General features: G+C 49.0%; 1 protein-coding gene across 3 annotated transcripts in view; it reads right to left on the bottom strand.

Annotated features, from left to right (window-relative positions):
• The window catches only part of VPS35L (VPS35 endosomal protein sorting factor like), a 1,734,364-nt gene that overhangs the window by 1,670,684 nt on the left and 46,226 nt on the right, over positions 1 to 17,454 (bottom strand). The gene's annotated exons all lie outside the window — the stretch shown is intronic.

The raw sequence follows: 17,454 nt of genomic DNA, 5'->3' as shown, positions 1-17,454 counted from the left end.
TCCTTGCTACCTTTTTTAATTAAACTGTCTCTGGTTTGCCCTTTGCTGTCCACTCTTCTGGAGAAATCTTCTTTCCTTCACTTCTCTCAATCTGGGGTCCGGCCAGGCCATGGTACGGAAGGAGTCATGGTCTCTGAGGTGGTCGAGCTCACTCGACTGCATGATGCTGGTGGCGCAGGGGCAGTTATTTTGCTTGATCTGTCAGCCGCCTTTGTTACCGTCGATCATGCAGTCCTGCAGAGAGGCCTTGCGGGGGCTGGACTATCCAGAGTAATGCTGGCCTGGTGCTCCTCGCTCCTTTCAGATTGGCTTCAATCTCTGTCCTTGCCTCATTTTCACTACTCTCCTGCTGCACTTTCGTGTGGTGTGCCTCAGGGCTCTGCCATCTCCCCTGTTCTATTTAATATCTATGTTCAAGCTCTGACAAAGCTCATCGCCTCCCATGGCTTCACTTGCTATGCCGACGACACCCAGATCCTTGTTCGCCTGGATCTGGCGGTTCCTGAGAGAGCCGTCAGGCTTAGAACATGCTTGCAGGCCGGGTGAGTGGATGTCCTCTCATTGGCTGCAATTGAACGGGGAGAAGATGGAGATACTGGTGGTGGGTTCTTCAGATGTCTCTGCACTCTGGTGCCCTCTTTGTTTGCCCCTTCACTGGGCTCTTGTCCTATCTCTATGCCTATTGTTAAAGATCTGGAGGGTTGAAAATTACTTGCTCCCTCTCCATGGCTGCTCAGGTCAACACTATCTGTCAAACAGGGCATCTTAAGGTATTGCGGAAAGTCTTACCTTTTCCGCCCCCCCATTATCGGGCCCCAGTGGTCTCTTCTCTAGTATTTTCATCACTTGACTATTGTAATGCGCTGCTGTTAGTCAGCCTCCCTACCTGACCTGCCGTCTTCAAGTTCTTCAAAACCTGGCAGCCTGAGTCCCCACCTCCATCCCCGGCAGGACTCATATTTCTCTGGTGCAGCGTTCCCTCCACTGGCTGCCAGTGACGAAGAGAGTGAAATTGAAGTCTCTTTGCCTGTTTGTGCTCAACATGGGACAGAGGCTGTTTATTTGCAGGGCAAGTTCCAGTTTTACGTACTTCGTCGTTCTCTCCACTCTGCTGAAGACTTCTTGGTGGAAGTCCCACGCTTTAGGTTGTCCCTAGTCATCGGTCGGGCCTTCTCAGCTTGCGGCAGGGGCTCTCTTGTGGCCATACAGAGAATGGAAGATTATTTGTTTTTTAGGAGATTGTTGAAGACCTACCCGTTTTAGTTTCCTCTACTTACTGGGAGCTTTATAAATGTGTATAACATGACCTAACCTTCCTCGGTCTTCGGATATCGAGATCTTTCTCCCTTTTCTGGATATTAAGCTCCCTGCCCTTTCTTGCTGTTCAGTTTGAACAGCGGGGATGGCCCTTGCGTAACGTCAGTCCAATTGACAGCAGCTGATCAAGCCTACATCCTGCTAAATAGTAGCATTTGCAAGCTCTCCTTCATCCCTGTACCTATGACATCAGGATGGTTTGATATTTTTCAACACCACACGGTTTCAGACGTCAGCTTGTTAATGGGTGGCGAATTGGTGTGGACAGCATTATGCAGGGTTTCTTATCTTGCCTATTTGCATTGGCACAGGTACTTGCACCTATATGTATGCTATACGATTGTACTGAGTGGGTAAGGGCAATGATAACATGGACTGTGTTGAATATACTAGCTTTAATGGCTTTCTGAATAAAGAAAGCTAATGAAAAAAAAGATTAAAAGATGCACAACTGACAGTCCTGGAAAAAAATCGTCATTCACAGCAGTACAAATGTCCTCACGATGGCCATCAGGGCAGAAACGTTGATAAGGCTGATGAGAAATTGTTCCGGCTCATGACACCCTTGTCCACTAAGCAGCTTCTGCCAAGAAGGGGGGAAATGTTGGGCTAACTTTAATTGAGGTTCTGAGTGCAATATTATGGGAGAGGAAGCTCAGAGGGGTTAAAAAGGTAGATGGCGCAAAAGTTAAATGAAAAAGTTATGGCCACAGCTAAACACGGTTGATTTATTTTAAAAATGTTACCAATATATTCCTCACACACGTTTTGTACAAATGTTTGGACAACTACGCTGCAGAACTTGAGAAGGTCTGTTGTGCAAAGCTTGGGGGTACAGTTGCCTATGGCGCTGAGCTATGGGTACTTGATAAATTAACCACCCAAATAGGCACATGCAAACAGGTTTTCTGGACGATTCTCCTGTATTGATCTAAAGGTTTTCTATTGGCGCCCTTCGTGAAGATGTCAACTTCCAGAAGCAAAAGAAAAGGGTGACAGACAGTCTGTCCAGATATGCTGTCTAGAGGGCAGCTTCCGGGACAAGAGAGCTGGTGTATCTGGCAAGGCATATACATTTTTCACAATCCTCCATCTCCACATACAGGACGATACTGTCGAAGGACCTTACTGAACTGGGCTTTGGCCATACATGAAGCAAGATTCCAAAGTAACCGATAGCTATAGTCCCATAATGTACAAGCTTAAATAAGTCCGGGGGCGTGGCCGAGCAGCCATGCAGTAGGCTGCACTATCCGTGAGCTCCGTGATCCGACGAGGTGATCCGAAGGAAAAACGCACGCTTTAGCAGAACATTTTAACCTCCGAGCACATGGATAGGTGTGGGAATGGATCAGGCACCGGCTGAGTGCATCGGAGGACTGCTGAAAATACTGTAGCAGAAGACGCGCTACTTTGTATCGGGAGCCGGCGCAGCGAAATGGTAAACAACAAGATGGCGGCGGCAGTGAACAAAGGAATGCTCGGCGAGCAAGTGCCACGGCCCGCAATGATAGGGATGGGCAGCCCGACGGCGGCTTGAGGACTGCAACTTGCGGTGCCCTGAAGTGAGCAAAGTCGCGCGCGGCCCAGTGACGGATGCCCAGCACTCGAGTCCCGGCGAAAGTGGAAGACCTCGCCCGGGACGAGCAGAGGAGCTTTCTCCCCCCTGCAGTAAGGCCCGGGAGGCATGGGAGAGAACGGGCACGCGACATGGTAGAGGCGGAGAATGACCGGTCCCGCACTGCGAGCCTGACATCTGAGTGAGCGTGTGAATGCCTGGAGTGCACGGCATAACGGGCTGCCGGAAAGCAATGGATATTTTGTGATTTTTAAAGTTGGTAGTAGGCAGGCGGACGAACAATTCACAGTAGCAGCTTCCCTGCACGACTAAACTGCTCAGTGAAACACGGGCCGGTAGGCTGCACCACTGGGACACTACTGGTGTGGAGCGCCACGGGAAACTTGGGGGTTTAAATGAGCATACGCGGAGCACGGAAGAACATACCACGGTGAACTGAGGTAATGCAGTAGGCTCCGGAGGGGTCTAGGGCCTGCAGTGTGAGGATATAGGCACTTGTGCGGCCTGGCATCCTGGCACCAGGTGCGAAGCTACTGTTGTAGGGGATGCTGTGAGTGTTCGCTGGCCCCGGAAGATAAGCCATTGCAACAGTGACAGTGGTGTCCAGAGAAAAGATACGGGAGCATTGAACCAAAGCTGGGCATAATAGCTGTGAATGGTGTGCGGTCTCTTGGACACAGTGGCACGTCGGATACGTGGGAGGACACAGCCCACTCAGAACTTGGAGCTCAGCATACAGAGGCTGCCTATACCGGGGGAGGCGCACCGGGGGCGAGCTTACATAGGAAAGCGAGATTACGCACTGGAGGCCAGTCAACCCGGGTGCATAACGAAAGCTGCAAGATGTCGGGGCGAGGGGCTGGGGGTAAAACCAAGATTAAGCAATCCACGATGGAAGCATTCGCCAAAACACAGCAATCTCCGGCGGTCATAGCGTCTAAAGAAGCAGAGGCACCAGGGGAGAGCGCTGCAGCTACTGACAAACATCAGATATTAGCGGCTATAACGGAGCTGCGAGACTCATGGGGGACAGCGATGTCGGACCTGCGCACTTCCCTGGAGGCCAAAATAGACGCAGTGGGCATAGAGGTTACCCTGCTGAGGCAAGACGTCAGGGGGCTGGCGGAGAGAACAAGCAGCTTGGAGAGTGCCGTGAAAATCAACACGGACACTAGCACTAGCAACGTACAAGAGATCCACATGCTCAAACAACAGGTGGCCAATCTGGAGACTCGGGCGGAGGAGGCTGAAGGGAGAGCGAGGAGGAACAACATTCGTGTGGTGGGCCTGCCGGAAGGAGAGGAAGGACGGGACCCGACGGACTACATCGAGAATCTGCTCTTACAAGAAATAGGGGCTGCAGAACTCTCGCAGGGGTTTGCGGTGGAACGTGCGCACAGAGCCCTCATGAGGAAGCCACAACCGGGGGCTCCCCCCCGGCCTATAATAGCGAAAATACTGAATTATAAGGATCGTGAGATGATTTTGGAATACTGCCGCAAAGGAGGAACCATTGAGAGGGCGTCGTGCGCCATCACGGCATATCCAGACTACACAATGCTGGTCCAAAGGCAGCGATTCAGCTATGTGGCGATCAAAAGAAGGCTGCGTGCGGCGGGGATCAAATATATGCTGCTATATCCTGCGAAACTGAAAGTGATACATAAGAGCAAGACGTTTTTTTTCCACACGCCCGAAGAAGCGACGACCTGGCTAGACCTGCAGGGTTGTCCGGAGCAGGAGGCGGATCAAGCGCAAGAGTAACACGATAAGTGGCTGGGGACATTTCATGTAGCGTGACAGGATGTGCAATGGGTATCCAGTAGAACTGTGGGGGATGGCTATGGCTAAGGGGTAGTACTGGGTACGGGTGGCACTGGAAGCAGATCCCATGGACTTGGGCGCACGCAAGGACTTGAATATAGTAAAGTGCATATATAAGTGGTAATTGTACAGTTAAGTGTGTAGAGTTTATAGCAATCAGGAGCGACAGGATGCGGGCACCCTACCCCCCATATTAGTATTAGTACTAGTAGGCTAGCCAGTAGGGCGGCCTCACCCCGCGGAGCATCAAGTACAGGCGTCTGCCAGAAAAGTGCTAGATGCGGGGGAGCCTGAGATCCAGGGATGGAGCTGGGCAACAGTTGAGGAAAGGGATATGGGGGTTAGGTGGGAGAATGGGGGGGAGGGTGGTGTGGGGAGTTGGGTGTGGTTGGGTGGGATAATGGGAAGGGAGGGGTGTTTGGGGTGTGTGTAGTTAAGGGAAGTTTGAATTGGGATACGAGCCTAAATATACGAGACCGGGTACGAGTAGTGGATTGCGCGGGTGGGATGGGGGCGGAAAGCATAACAAGCCATGGGGGACCTTAAAATATTTACGTGGAATGTTAGGGGTCTAAACAGTTATTTGAAGAGAAATAAGGTCATGTTATACTTGCGGAGACAAAAGATAGATATTGCGCTGTTGCAAGAGACCCATTTGACGAAAGAGAGACTGGGAATGATTAAGAGGAAATGGAAAGGAGTGGTGGTGGGTTCAACATACTCAGTTTATGCTAGAGGGGTTCTTATCTGGGTGGCCCCGCATGTGTCAGAATGTTCACCGTCACCACCCTTCTCCTCACCTGAGGCTTCCTCTTGCTTGTCCTTGGCGTGTTTGGAGGATCTTCGAAGGGTTCTGGTATCTTCCCTTGTAGACTTGTCTTTGGACCTCCTGTCATGCAAGTAGGGTCTGGCTCCCTCGGAGGCCACCTCGACAGGAAGTGGAACCTGTCTTGGGGGGCCCCGAGGAGCCAAAGCCCCGCGACAGGGAAAAAACCGATGGACGGTGAAAAAACCCTGTGTAGCCTTTCCGAGATGGTATTAATGGGCGACTCCAATGATTTATGTGGTATCGAGAGATCCGGAACGAAGCCAAGATATGAGTGGATCGAGCAAGTTGGTTCAATCCTCCGAAGTGAAGGTGTCTCGAGGAAAAGGAGGCCGGCACCAATCCGAAGAGGCGAGGTAGCAGCAGCGAGCAGCAATGGAGGAAGAGAGAAATGAGGAAGAGTCCGGAATGGGGAATCGGACCGAGCCGAGAGGGAAAGGTAGGAAAAGAAGGAGAAGTAAAGAAGTCCCTACTTACCAGAAACGGTTGGATCCACGAAGGCACAGAGAGGAACACGAAGATACGCGAGGTAGGCGGCGAACCGCTAGTACGAAAGGCAAGATGCCTAAGCAAAAGGGAAAGTCTGAAACGGAGTGGCGGAGAAGTGCCGAGAACGGAACAAGGGAGTAGTGAAAGGCAGAAAAAAAACAGAGGTAAGACGAGCGGGTATGAGTAGCACTACGAGTAGCACTACAGGAGGGACTCAGAGAGAGCGAAACAGAGAAACAGAGTAATTTAGCTGAGCGCTGGTATCAACTAGGAGTAGCAATACAGATACAACGCGCCGGGAGGTGGGCGGAGCTTGCTTAAATAATAAAGGCAGCCATGTTGGATGAGGACTGGACTGCTAAGTGCAGGTTCTCCGCGGCGAAAACTTCCACTTCTGCCATATCTTCCAGGGATGGATCCTGACAGTATAACCCTTCTCCCTCCGAAAGCCCCCAGGTTTTCCCGGGTATCTCAGGTGAAACTCTCTCAGTAATCTTGGAGCATGCAGGTGGTGTCTGGGTTCCCAGGTTCTTTCTTCAGAAACCCTTCCAATGGACAAGATATTGGAGACTGCCTTGATAATACCGGGAATCCACTAGGTATTCCACTTCATATTCTTGTGGTTCTACTGTGGACGGAGTCCTGGTCTTCTGAAACTTTCGTGAGAAAGGATCCACCTTATAATTATATTCTTTAAGCAGCGATGTGTGGAAAACAGGGTGTACTCTCTGGAGTTTCTTTGGCATGCGGATTTCGTAGGCGACTGGGTTTATTTGTCTCACAATAGGATAAGGACCCAGGTATCGTGGAGCAAATTTGCCGGTGTGTATCCACTTGGGTAAATATTTTGTGGATAACCAGACCCTCTGTCCGGACTTCCAATCTGGGTTGGGTCTTCTGCTTCTGTCGGCCCACTTCTTTTGTGCTAGTCGGCTATCCTCTAATGCTTCTTTTGCCAACTTATGTACCTTCTTTAGTTCTGATAACCGGTCATCTATGGCAGGAGATTTGGTGGACTGCATTCCGGACCAAGGCATCTGCTGAGGATGGTAACCATAAGTGCAATAGAAAGGGCTCATTTTAGTCGAGGTGTGGTAGTTGTTGTTATAGGCGAACTCGGCTTGCGCGAGGTAGGAAGACCAGTTCTCCTGTCTGTTGCTGCAAAAACATCTTAAGTACTGCTCAAGTCCGGCATTAAGTCTCTCTGTCTGCCCGTTACTCTGTGGGTGAAATCCTGACGATAATGCTCTGTGAATCCCCAACTGTTGACATAGCAAAGTCCAGAATCTAGAGGTAAATTGGGTACCTCTGTCTGAAACTATGGTACGAGGTAGGCCATGCAAACGTACAATATCCCGGAGGAAGACTGAAGCAGTCTTTGGAGCTGACGGAAGACCTTCCAATGCTGAGAAGTGGGCCAGTTTACTGTATGAGTCAATAGTTACCATGATTGCGGTCATTCCTTCTGATTTTGGGAGATCGACAATAAAATCCGTAGACACATGTTCCCAAGGTTGGGTGGGTAAGGTAGGTTGTTGCAGTTCGCCCAAAGGTTTGCCTGTTTGGTATTTATTGGTAGCACAAATCGGGCAGGATGAGACATATCTCTCTACATCCTTGTGGAGTTCTGGCCACCAAAACCTTCGACTTATGAGATCTTGAGTCTTCTTGATACCGGGGTGTCCAGCCAGGGGGGTCTCATGACACCAGGAGAGGATCTGCTCCTGAAGTCCTTTAGATGGGAGAAACAACCCAGTACCATGGTAGTACAAACCGTCATCAGCCAGATTGACAGTGGTTGGTATGGTTGATAGCGCACCGTATTGGGAGGTAAGTTCTTGCAAAAAGAGAGAGACACCTGCCGTGATCTTTAGGTTGGGAAATAAGAGATCATGCTCTTGATTGTGGTCAGTTTCTTCTCCTGGACATCTGGAGAGGGCATCTGCCATCTTATTCTCTGATCCTGGTAAATAGGTGATGTTGAAGTCATATTGGGAGAAGAAATATGCCCACCGAGCATGTCGGGCATTGGTACACTCCATCTGCTGTAAAACTCTAAGGTTACGATGATCAGTTCGTACCTGAAATGGGTGTGCTGCTCCTTGTAATAAGTGTCTCCACTCTTGGCATGCCAGTTTGATGGCCAGTAATTCTCTTTCTAAGACAGAGTAATTTCGTTCGCTCTTTGTCAAGGTCTTAGAATAATACGCTACTGGATGCGTGAGACCGTCTTCTGCCTCTTGCAACAGAATGGCTCCCACTGCTCCCCCCGAGGCACCAGTTTCCATTATAAATGGTCTTGTTTGATCTGGTTGTACCAGTATGGGAGCGGAGGTAAACAGTTCCTTGAGCTGTAAGAAGGCTCTTTTCTGTTCTGCTCCAAAGGCGTACTGGACCCCTTTTTTAAGGAGACTTGTAATGGGTAGCATCAAGTTAGAAAAGTTGGGGATAAATTGGCGATAGAAATTTGCCAAACCTAAGAAAGATTGGATCTCTTTGACACTTCTTGGCTCCTTCCAGTCTATGATCGCCTTTATCTTTCCGGGTTCCATCCTGATCCCTTCCTTCGAGAGGACATAACCTAGATAAGAGACAGAGGTCACTTCAAACTGGCACTTTTCTGGTTTTACCAGGAGGTGATTTGCTCGGAGTCGATGTAACACCTTTTTGACTTGTTCACGATGTTCCAGTAGTTCTTGAGAATAGATCAATATGTCGTCTAAATAAACGACCACCGAGACAAACAACATGTCGGAGAAAATCTTGTCGATAAACCTCTGAAAGACTGCAGGGGCATTCACCAGACCGAAGGGCATAACTCTGTATTCATATAATCCGAATGGGGTCCGAAATGCGGTCTTCCACTCGTCACCTCTCCTTACTCTGAGGAGATGGTAGGCTCCCCTGAGGTCCAATTTGGTGAAGTAAGAGGATCCTCTCACCGCTTCCAGGATGTCCCTTATGAGTGGCATAGGGTAGCGATCACGGATTGTGATCCGATTCAACCCTCTATAGTCTATGCAGGGACGTAGTTCGGTGGTGTCCTTTTTTGGAATGAAAAACAGTGAAGCCCCCCCTGAAGACCTCGATTCCTGTACCAGACCATTCTGCAGGTTGTCATCCAGATATTTTCTTAAGGCCTGTCTTTCGGAAAGAGATAGGGGAAACATCCTGCCAAATGGGACCGCCGACTCCGGGGTGAGTTCTATGGCACAATCCTCAGGCCGATGAGGTGGTAGGAGTTTGGGTGTAGTGTCTTCAAAGACCTCAGCATATTCTTGGTACTGACGGGGAACAGATGAGACCACCCTAAGTAGAGGGGATCCGTTGTTCCTGTCCTTTCCTTTGACCCGAATGGCAGATTGACAGTGCTGTTCACAGTAGGAAGAATCAAAACGCACACAGTTGGTAGTCCAGTTTATTTGGGGATTATGTCTTCTTAGCCAGGGTATTCCTATCACTAAGGGAAAGTGGGCTGCTCTAATGAGATCGAATACTAGCAGTTCCTGATGCTCACCCAAATCCAAACGTAAAGGTATCGTCTCGGATTGGATTGGGCCTGAGGACAGGGGGGTCCCATCCACTCCTTCTACTGGAATGGGCTTATCCTTCTGCTTAAAGGGGATCTGTTGTTCTCGGGCCCATCCTTCGTCCATAAAGTTCCCTGCGGCACCGCAGTCCAGCATGGCTAAGACTTCCACACATGAAGTCTTGGATGTCCAAAGTTTGACTCGAAATACCATCAGGCTATTATCCTCACTTAATTCTATTGGTCTGGTAAGGTTGCAAGGACTGTATCTTGTCCCCCCGAGACCTCCCTTGCAAAGGACCGAGGGTGGAAGTTTTCCTTCCTTCTTGGAGGTACTTCTGGACAATCTCTGAGCAGGTGTTTTGAAGAGCCGCAATACATACAGAGACCTGAATCCCTGCGTCTCTTGCGTTCTGCAGGTGTGAGAGGGCCTCGGGTTGCTCCTATCTGCATAGGTTCCTCTCGGGTGGACGGTTCCCTCGAAGGGTGAGGAGCTGGGCTGGATGAAGGCTGACTAAGACGAGGTCTTCTCCTTTCCAGGCGGCGTTCGTTGAGACCTTCAAAGGACGGAGGTCGAGCTACTCGGGCTAACTCATCCTTCAACTCATCCTTAAGTCCCCTCCGAAAGATTGTCTGTTTGGCGGATTCTGGCCAATCTGTTTTCGCCACCAGTCTCAGGAAACGAGAAATGTAGGTCTGTACATCGGTGTTTCCTTGTTCTACATCTAGTATTGCTTCGAAAGAGGTGTACAAAACCTCTGGACGATCAAATCTGGCCTTGAAAAGGTCCACAAAAGAGTCATAATTAGCCAGTGCAGGATCATTTATTGTTACCAACGGGGTGGCCCAGGCCAAGGCATTTCCGGTGAGATTAGCTATGAGAAACCCCACTTTCGCTCTGGCTGTTTCAAAGGCGTGGGGACGAAAGGCAAAATATACGTGGCAGGCGTCTAGGTACTCCTTTAGACCGCCTGGATAGCCATCATACTTTCCGAAGGATAAAGGCATGGGTGGTAGGTCTCCTTGATCGTCCCTATGTAGGACCACTTGTTGGCATAGGGCGGCATTTTCGGTTTTCAAGGATTGGACTTCTAGAGTTAGTCCCTGCAATGCTGCCACCAGTTCCTGATATTGTTCAAGGGAAGCCATGATTCTGTCTGGGCGTTGTATTCTGTCAGAATGTTCACCGTCACCACCCTTCTCCTCACCTGAGGCTTCCTCTTGCTTGTCCTTGGCGTGTTTGGAGGATCTTCGAAGGGTTCTGGTATCTTCCCTTGTAGACTTGTCTCTGGACCTCCTGTCATGCAAGTAGGGTCTGGCTCCCTCGGAGGCCACCTCGACAGGAAGTGGAACCTGTCTTGGGGGGCCCCGAGGAGCCAAAGCCCCGCGACAGGGAAAAAACCGATGGACGGTGAAAAAACCCTGTGTAGCCTTTCCGAGATGGTATTAATGGGCGACTCCAATGATTTATGTGGTATCGAGAGATCCGGAACGAAGCCAAGATATGAGTGGATCGAGCAAGTTGGTTCAATCCTCCGAAGTGAAGGTGTCTCGAGGAAAAGGAGGCCGGCACCAATCCGAAGAGGCGAGGTAGCAGCAGCGAGCAGCAATGGAGGAAGAGAGAAATGAGGAAGAGTCCGGAATGGGGAATCGGACCGAGCCGAGAGGGAAAGGTAGGAAAAGAAGGAGAAGTAAAGAAGTCCCTACTTACCAGAAACGGTTGGATCCACGAAGGCACAGAGAGGAACACGAAGATACGCGAGGTAGGCGGCGAACCGCTAGTACGAAAGGCAAGATGCCTAAGCAAAAGGGAAAGTCTGAAACGGAGTGGCGGAGAAGTGCCGAGAACGGAACAAGGAAGTAGTGAAAGGCAGAAAAAAAACAGAGGTAAGACGAGCGGGTATGAGTAGCACTACAGGAGGGACTCAGAGAGAGCGAAACAGAGTAATTTAGCTGAGCGCTGGTATCAACTAGGAGTAGCAATACAGATACAACGCGCCGGGAGGTGGGCGGAGCTTGCTTAAATAATAAAGGCAGCCATGTTGGATGAGGACTGGACTGCTAAGTGCAGGTTCTCCGCGGCGAAAACTTCCACTTCTGCCATATCTTCCAGGGATGGATCCTGACAGCATGTCCCCTTTCATGTGTTACAGGAAACTGCTGAGGCGGACGGGAGAATGGTCATACTCAGGGGCATGGTAGAGAACAGAGAGATAAGTGTAATTAATACATACGCTCCCAATCAGAATACGGCAATGTATTTCAGAACCCTGAGTGTTCACCTTGGTATGTGCATGGGAAGTGCGGTACTCTTGGGGGGGGGGGGGGGACTTTAACTGTGTATTAGATCCAAGGGTGGATAGATCAGATCAGAAATGGGAAAAACCTGCCCCGGCGGCACGGGTGTTACAAGCGTTGCTCAATGATTTTGACTTGACTGATGTATGGAGAATGAAGCACCCCCGAGAACGACAGTATTCTCACTATTCGGCCCCGCAACAGCTGTCCACTAGACTAGATTATGTCTTTGCTACGTCAGGCTTAATAACGGAGATGGCGCGGGTGGAATATAAAGCGAGAGTCTTGTCGGACCACTCGCCCTTGGTTGTTAGCTGGCAATATCGCCCTCCAAGGGCAAGGATCCCGACGTGGCGGCTCCGAGCGGAGGCGCTCAAAGATCCTGTGTTTAAAGAAGAGGTGAGGGAGGAGATCATAAATTACTTTGAAGAGAACACGGGCAGTCTAGATTCGGCGTGCACGTTATGGGAGGCCTTTAAAGTGGTGTTGAGAGGCGTGGCCATGGCGAAGTCCCGAAGCCTGCAGGGAGGTGTCCTGGCTGATTTACAAGAGGTTGAGAGGGATTTGGAGAAAGCGCAAAAGGAGGGTGGTGATACTGGTTCGAATGCGGAGCGGGTACTTCAACTTCAGCAGACGTGTGGAGAGTATTGGGATAGGTTGTGTAAACTGAACTATAAGAAATACATAGAGCGGCAGCACACGGGTGGGGATAAAACAGGACGGCTCCTGGCATGGCTATATAAGAGCGAAACCCCCAGACCCACCATCAGGGCAATAATGAGGGAGGACGGGAGTGTAGCGGATACCCAGGAGGGAGTCAATCAGGAATTCGCCACGTATTACGGGAAACTGTATGGGGATGTTGAGGAGGATATTCAAGAGAGAATAAAGGAAACGCTTGAAGACATAGGTCTGCCCAGGATAAGTGCTGAAGAGAGGGAAGAGCTGGATGCTCCAATCACTTTGGAGGAGCTAGAAGCGGTGGTGAGACAATTGCCAACTAGTAAAACCCCAGGGGCGGATGGGTTTCCGAGCGAGTTTTATAAAGCATACATGGCGGAGGTGCTCCCTCCGATGCTGAATATGCTAAATGAAGCGTTTGAGGTGGGACAGCTGCCAGAGTCGCTAAGGGAAGCAGTCATAATACCGCTCCCTAAACCGAATAAGCCTGGGAACAGCTGTGGCTCCTATAGACCGCTATCAATGCTGAATCAAGACAGCAAGATACTAACGGCTGTTTTGGCGGGTAGACTGCGAAGAGTCATAGACAAACTCATACACCCGGATCAGACGGGTTATGTTCCCAACAGGAACATAACTCACAATCACAGGCGATTACATCGAGTCGTTGAATGGGCGGGGGATAAGGAGGGTGACATGGCGGTAGTGTCCCTGGATGCGGTAAAGGCCTTTGATTCCGTCAAGTGGCCATGGCTACTGTCGGCTTTGACGGAATATGGGATGGGGCCCGGATATGTAAGATGGGCAAAGATGTTATATAGTGAGCCGCTCGCCAGAGTTAAGACGGGATCAGTTATTTCAGAGAGATGGAGGCTGGGCAGAGGCACCAGACAGGGATGCCCATGGTCCCCTATGTTATACATATTGGCATTGGAGCCTTTGGCCATATACCTTAGACAGCAGTATGACACCATAGGCATCGAGGTGGGTAGGGAGCGACACTTGATCTCTCTATATGCAGACGATATGTTGTTGTATCTGAAGTATCCAGAGGAGAATCTCCAGCATATCCTGGAGGTTATGGATCGGTATGCGGGGTTGTCTGGGATAGCTGTGAATCCTCAGAAGTCTGTAATTTTCCCGTTGGGTAACTATAGGGGACTCCCCGTAGACCAGCTGCCGGTGTTGCAAGTTCCTTGGACTGTTGCTACCTTTCGGTACCTTGGGATAGATGTGTATCATACGACTGAACAAGAACATAGACACAACACGGAGATAGCTGTGGGGAAAATTGAGAAAAGTATGCAATTTTGGGGGAAGCTACCGCTGGCCATGATGGGGCGTAGTGCAATGCTTAAGATGGTGGTTTTGCCTAGGCTCCTGCATTTTTTTGGAAACATTCCACACCTCATACCTGGGAAGTTTTTTGCCAAGCTCAATAGTATATGCAGGGACTTTTTATGGCAAGGAACCAGGCGCAGGATGGCATTGTGGAAATTGCAAAACGTTTATGAAAAAGGGGGGATACGGCTCCCCAACTATGAGGCCTATTATATAGCGAGCCAACTGCAGTACGTGGCTAAATGGCTATCGGATGAAAGTACCCCCGAATCCAGATTGTTTAGTGCAGACTGTGCCCCATTTTACTTAAAGGAAATGATCTGGTTATCCGAAACAGACATGAAGGGGCGCCCCAAAATGATGTTGCTTGGGTGGAGGATCTGGCGCCGCGCGTGCAGGATGATGGAAATCCCGGCTCCGTGCTCCCCGCAGATACCGCTGGTGGCGCTGGCGAAAAGAGATGAGCAACTGCGGAGGAGGATTAGAACCCACTGGGAATCAGCGGGGTTGGCAACGGTGGGAGATGTTTGGCGGGAGGGAGCCATCATAAGTTGGGAACAGTTGGGCGAGGAAACAGGTCTACACGTAGGTCAATATATTACATATCATAGATTAGTGTGGGAAATTAAGAGGGCTTGGCCCGAAACTATACTCGAAGCAGAGCCGGATGGTACCGTGGACACTATATATGATATAACAGAGGGAGGGTACGAGATTTCAAGATTGTACGAAATGTTGATGCTTAACATTGGTAAAGAACCAGTACAACTTCGATTAGATTGGGAAACTGAGGTGGGGGCCCCGATGGAAGATAGGATGTGGGAGCGGGCTTTGTGGTATCATCAGAAGGTGTCGAGAAATGCTAGGTTGAAACAAATACAATTATATATTACGCATAGGGCGTACATGACGCCCCTGAGGATATCAAGGTTTAAAAATGCAGGCAGACAAGCATGTCCCAAGTGCAATGAAGAGCAGGCAGACATGATACACATGTTTTGGTCCTGCCCTGTGGTTGGGCGCTTCTGGGGCGAGATAGCGGCGAAAATGGCGGATAAAGGAGTTACACTGGTGGTAGAGTCAGCATGGGCCTGCTTATTGGGGGGGTTCCCTAGATCGCAAAAACTGAAGCACGTTAACAAACTGAAAGACTTGGCATACGTGCTGGCTAAGAGGAGGATTGCCATGGGGTGGAAGGCTTGTCATAAACCGCAGGTGGAGATGTGGTGGAAGGAATTGCAAAAGTGGGCGGAAGCAGAGACTGTGGTATGGCAGGAGTCCAGTATGATGGGAAGGGGAGAAGAGGTGGGAACCCTGTTGGCTTGGAAATCATTGATATCGGAATTGTTTGGAACAAAGCCAAATTTGGCGGATTCCAATGGAGAATGTACCACACCGCGCAGCGCAAACACAGAGTAAACAGACTTGATGGGCTTGTAGGGGGGGTGGGTTTGGGGATTGGAGATCAAATTGCATACTGTACACATTCAAACTGTATTAAGGTATATTGTATTGTATATTTGGTCTGTATTGTTTGTTGGTTGAAATAATAAAAATGTTTTAAAAAAAACTTAAATAAGTCCAATGGCTAAGACAAGGGAAGTTGATGAAGGAGTTGGTTGGCCTGGTATATATAACTTGGGGTGATATTGTGGCAGGGGGAGGCCACCAACCGTACCGGTCATCACTCGTCAACCCACATTAGAGATGTCTTTTTGCCCTTGCAAAAGCAAACATCTTACCCTAGCCGCCATCACCAACAAAAGGAAGGGCGAGTAGAACCCAAAATGTACAATGTGTATGGCTGAGAGTGAAGATTTGCCTAATTTTCTCTTGATATGCACCACTTACGATTCTTTCAGGGCCTAAAGAAGTGAAGGACTTTTGGATAATCCAGATGATGCCTTGACCTTTCTTTTAAAGGGACCTGGACACTAACATCACTAAAGCCACCTCAAGTTTCATCTTTAGAGCCTGGCGTCATAGGGCGAAGAAGGCCAGTAGCCACCACAACTAGACAAGGCCTCTACGGTTGTGAGCATGGATAAGAAAACACGTACACTGTTACCAGCTCTCCCCTATGGTGCTAATCACACCCACACCCGAGTCCTGGGCCTCTAAAAGTGTTGAAAAGCACCTATCCAACTATGACAGAATCTTCTGATACGCATTTTCCCCATAGAGGGTTTTTAAAATTTTTTTTATAATTATTGTGCATTTATATCTTTTTGATACTTTTAATGACTTATTGCAATTAATTGTTCATGTTTTTACTAAAATTAATTGTTTTATATTGCACGCCTGTTTACTGTCTGTATTACATCTTCCTCTCACGAAAGACTCAATGAGTCGAAAGTGTAAATAAAATCGAAATATATAACTCGGTAGATCGAGCAACGCAAAGCTATATCTACCGATCTACTGAGCTATATATTCAAACCAGCCATTACGGACTCCACTTGAATCCGCCATTCGTTACAATCACACCACCCGTGTGTGTTGCTGTGTACTTACAGATTACCAAGTACCAGGACTATAAAGATTCCTTTACCAAACCAACTCTAGCCTTGAAAACGACCAGGGGTCCGCGTCGGCTGTTCACGATTGCATTAAAATCTACAAATCAAACTGTTCCACTTGTAATAACTACTATTACTTTATTGGTGCAGAGCGCATCGCCATCCCACACCCCGTCATTATATAAGATTTGTATTAGGATTACATATCTCCTGTCTGCTTGTGTAACTCACAAAACACCCAGAGGGAGAGAATTTTTTCATAGCACGTTCGCCAAAGCATTTTACACAAGTAGAAGATACTGTACAATAATAATGTTCAAAGTACAGCAGTTAATAATAATGGGGAATAAAAAACTAGGTATCAGATAGAAGAGAAAAAAGATAGACTTAAGTAGGCACAAAAGATGTGATAGGAAGGTAACGAGCAAAGAGTGAGAGGGTGAGAGTTCCAGTGCTTGGGTGCTAGAAGGGAGAAAGAGTGAAAGCACGAGGCAGCAGCTGGCGGTTTAGGGACGCCGAGCTGAAGGCTGGACAGAGAGGAGGGAATGAGGCAGTGAATAGAAGGGAATAGAAATAGAGAGGTAGGAAGAAGCAAGGTGACGAGGACACTTAAAGGTGATAGAAAGAAAATTTAAAAGAAACCGGGACCACAGGGGAGTAGAGAAGCAGATTGGGAGGATGAGCTGAAAAAGAGTGGGGGGAGACGGAAAAGAAGATGAATAACATAATTATAGATAGAGCAAAGGGGCATTAGGTGAGATGCTGGGAGTCCAATTAGAAGAGGGGAGCAATAGTTCCTATGGGACAAAATGAGAGAAGTAGTAAGGATTTTAGAGGAATAGAAAAGAAATGTTGGAGCGCAGTGAAGATTGTTAAGAAGAAAGTGACAGTTATGTGCATTGAGAGAGATGTAGGAGGTGAATGAAAGAGAGGGGCAAAAGGTGACAACAAGGCTACTGCAGAGCGGGAGAACAAAAGGAGTGAAAGAGAAAAGGAAAGAGATGGAGGGGGAGAGGAGAGGGGGTTGAAGAGGATCTCGGTATAAGTAGGG

Source organism: Ambystoma mexicanum, chromosome 2q (genome assembly GCF_040938575.1).
Source record: "Ambystoma mexicanum isolate Mex_15411 chromosome 2q, UKY_AmexF1_1, whole genome shotgun sequence".
Taxonomy (NCBI): domain Eukaryota; kingdom Metazoa; phylum Chordata; class Amphibia; order Caudata; family Ambystomatidae; genus Ambystoma; species Ambystoma mexicanum.
Note: the sequence above shows the minus strand (reverse complement) of the source record. Positions and strands in the feature narration are given on the sequence as shown.